Source organism: Hipposideros armiger, unplaced genomic scaffold, assembly GCF_001890085.2.
Source record: "Hipposideros armiger isolate ML-2016 unplaced genomic scaffold, ASM189008v1 scaffold_687, whole genome shotgun sequence".
Classification (NCBI taxonomy): Eukaryota; Metazoa; Chordata; class Mammalia; order Chiroptera; family Hipposideridae; genus Hipposideros; species Hipposideros armiger.
Window position 1 is genome coordinate 146,316 of NW_017732037.1, and position 3,672 is coordinate 149,987.

A 3,672-nucleotide genomic window follows, 5' to 3' on the forward strand; every position below is an offset into this window, starting at 1 on the left:
CTCTCCCCTCCCCCTCCCCTTCTTCTCCTTCTTCTCCTTCTCCTTCTCCTTCTTCTTCTTCTTCTTTGATAAACCACCTATAAGACTGATAAAGAAGAAAACAAATCAAAAGTACAAATTATTAACATCTGGAATGAAAAGATGACATTTCCACAGATCCTACAGGCATTAAAAAGACACTAACAGGATACATTAAATGATTTTGTATTAGCACATTTGATATTTTACATGAAATTCCTTAAAAACACAATATTTTATTATCTATTTCTGTGTATCAAATTTCTCCAAAACTTAATGGCTTAAAACTAAAACCCAATGATATCTTCTAGCTTACAGTATAGAAATTTTGTTCACTTTTTGTTGGAATTATTCCCAAATACTTAATAATTTCACTGCTACTGTGATTACTATCATTTTCTTTTTTTAATTGAAAAATTGTTTTCAATTACAGTTATAATTCAGTTTTATATTAGTTTCAGGTGTACAGCATAGTGGTGAGACATGTATATAACTTAAGAAGTAATCCCCCGCTAAATCTAGTGACCATCTGCAACTATACATTTATTACAATATTATTGATTATATCACCTATGCTGTATTACATCCCCATGACTATTTTGTAACTGCCGTTTGTACTTCTTAATCACTTCACCTATTTTCATCCAGCCCATCAGTCACCCTCCAATCTGGCAACGATCAGTTTGTTCTCTGTTTCTATGAGTTTGTTTCTGTTTTGTTTGTTTGTTTGTTTTGTTTTTTAGATTCCACATATAAGTGATATCATATGGTATTTGTCTTTCACTGTGTGACTTACTTCACCTGGCATAATACACTCTAGGTCCCTTCATGTTGTTGCAAATTTAAGATATCATTTTCTCATTGCCGAGTAATAGTCCATTGTATGTACGCACCACTTCTTCTTTATCCAATTGTTTATTGATGGACATTTAGTTTGCTTCCATAGCTTGGCTAATGTAAATAATGCTACAACAAACACAGGGGTACATATATCTTTCTGAATTAATGTTTTGGATTTCTTTAAATAAATACCCAGAAGTAGGATTGCTGGGTCATATGGTATTCAATTTTACATTTTTGAGGAACCTCCGAACTGTTTTCCATAATGGCAATCCTACCAACAGTGTACGAGGGTTCACTTTTCTCCACATCCTCGTCAACACTTCTTTGTTGATTTACTGATGATAGCCATTCTGACTGAAGTGAGGTGGTATCTCATTGTGATTTTTATTTGCATTTCCCTAATGATTAGGGAGGCTGAGCATTTTTTCGTATGTCTGTTGGCCATCTGTATGTTCTCTTTAGAAAAATGTCTCTTCATATCCCCTGCCCACCTTTTAATTGGGATGCTTGTTTTTTTGGTTTTGAGTTGTATGAGTTCTTTATGTATTTTGGATACTAGTCCCTTATTAAATGTATCCTTGGAGAATATTTTCTCCACTCAGTAGGATGTCTTTTTGTTTTCTTGATGATTTCCTTTGCTATAGCAAAACTTTTCAGATTGGTGTAGTGCCACTTGTTTATTTTGTTTGTTTGTTTTCCTTGCCCCAGGGGATATATACTGAAATATATTATTATATAATATATACTACTATGAGAAATGTCAGAGTCTACTGTCTATGTATTCTTTTAGGAGTTTTATGGTTTCAGGTCTTATATTTAACTCTTTAACCTATTTTGAATTTATTCTTATATATGGTATAAGAAAGTGGTCTATTTAATTTTTTCTGTCTGTGTCTGTTTGTTTTCCCAACAGTATTTATTGAATAAACTGTCTTCCACATTGTTTATCCTTGCCTCCCCTGTCATAGATCAGCTGACCACATAATTGTGAGTTTATTTCCGGGCTCTCTATTCTGTTCCATTGATCTATGTGTCTGTTTTTATGCTGGTAGCATGCTGTGCTTTTTTCAAGGTTTCTTAATTTATTAAATTTATTGGGATGATATTAGTTAGTAATATTATAAAAGCTATAAGTGTACATTTCCATAATACATCATCTATTAATATATATTGCATTGTGTGTTCACCACACAGAGTCAGTTCTCCTTCCATCACCATATTTTTGACCCCCTTATCCCTCTTCTATTAGCCCGCATCTTCCTTACTCTCTGATAACTACTAAACTCTTGGTTAATATACAAGGTCAGACAATTAAGCTCGTGAACTCATCCTAGAAAAAGTGCTACATACCTCATTGCTGAATATCATTACAGTCACCTTCAAAGCACTTCCCTTGGGAAGCTTTGCGCTGATGTCAGCACCTAGTCCATCCTTCAAAGCAATTTTGGAACTCTTTTTCTGGAATGGCCATCAGATTACCCTTGATGTCCTGAATGTCATCAAAATGTTTCCTTTAAATATTTTCTTTATCTTTGGGTAAAGGAAGAAGTCATTGGCGGGATCAGGTGAATAGGGAGGGTATTCCAATACAGTGATTTGTTTACTGCCTAAAAACTCCCTCACAGACAGTGCCCTGTGAGCTGGTGCATTGTCGTGATGCAAGAGCCATGAATTGTTGGCGAAAAGTTTAGGTCATCTAACTTTTTCACGCAGCGTTTTCAGCACTCCCAAATAGTAAACTTGGTAACTGTTTGGCCAGTTGATACAAATTCATGATAAATAATCTCTCAGGTATTAAAAAAGGTTAGCAACATCATTACAAGTTCAGGAACTTAATTGTCAGACCTCGTACAATATTATACTAATTGCAGGTGTACACAATACTTATTCAACATTTGTATATTGAAATACTTAAAAAAGAGATCATCATAAATACAGCAACCAACAGACATTGCTCTATGCTACCGTGTTTCCCTGAAAATAAGACCTAGCCGGAGAAGAAGTCCTAGCATGATTCCTCCAGGATATGAAGGGCACGGCACGCAAACCTTACATGAGGGTTTTATGACCTGTTTCAGGGGAAAGGGTGCCTTTTCTACAAACTCCTTCAGCTTAAAATATTCAGTATGCCAAGTTGCCATATTTTGGCACCTAAAGTCATGCAAGGGCTTATTATCTGTCTAGGTTATTTTTGGGGAAACAGGGTAACACAATATTATTCACTATATTTCCTATGTCGTATATTAATTACATCACCAAGACTTATTTGTTTTATACCTGTAAATTTGAGCCCAGTATTCCTCTTCACCTCCCCTACTCTTTTTTGATTTTTCAATTACAGTTGACATTCAATGTTATTTTATATTAATTTCAGGTGTACACCGTACTGGTTAGACATTTATATAATTTAAAAAATAATTGGGTCTGCCAGGTGGCTCAGTTGCTTAGAGCAGGTGCTGTGAGCAACAGGGTTGCCAGTTCGATTCCCACATGGGCCAGTGAGCTGCGCCCAAGCTGAGCCACCTCTGAGCTGCCAATGGGTGGCCAGATGGCTCAGCTGGTGAGAGCACATGCTCCTAACAACAAGGTTGCTGGTTTGACTCCTGCATGGGATGGTGGGCTGCCCGTCCTGCCCTCCACCCACCCTCCCAACTAGATTGAAAGCAGTGACTAGACTTGAAGCTGAGCTTGCGCCCTCCACAACTAAGCTTGAAGGACAACAACTTGACTTGCAGCTGATGGGTCCTGGAAAAATACAATGTTTCCTTTTCCCAATTCCCCAACACTGTTCCTTTCCCCAATTGCCCAATA